The sequence below is a fragment of the Carlito syrichta genome, unplaced genomic scaffold (genome assembly GCF_000164805.1).
Source record: "Carlito syrichta isolate Samal-C Ts95f unplaced genomic scaffold, Tarsius_syrichta-2.0.1 Scaffold311842, whole genome shotgun sequence".
Classification (NCBI taxonomy): domain Eukaryota; kingdom Metazoa; phylum Chordata; class Mammalia; order Primates; family Tarsiidae; genus Carlito; species Carlito syrichta.
This window is the reverse complement of record NW_007255938.1, coordinates 75,850-76,107: the sequence shown is the minus strand read 5'-3', so window position 1 is coordinate 76,107 and position 258 is coordinate 75,850.

Genomic DNA, 258 nt, shown 5'->3' with positions numbered 1-258 from the left:
CACTCACCTCAGCCTCCCAAAGGCGCAGGATTACAGGCTGAGCCACCGAGCCTGGCGAAAATATTTTTTCAAAAAATGAACATTGGATTGCCATATGACCCAGCAATTTCATTTCCTAGGTATGTACTCAAAGAATTGAGAAACAGGTATTCAAACAAAAACTTGCACACAATTGTTTATAGTAACTTTATTCACAAAAGCTAAAAGGTGGAAACAACCCAAATGTCCATTAATGCGTGAATAAACAGAATGTGATAT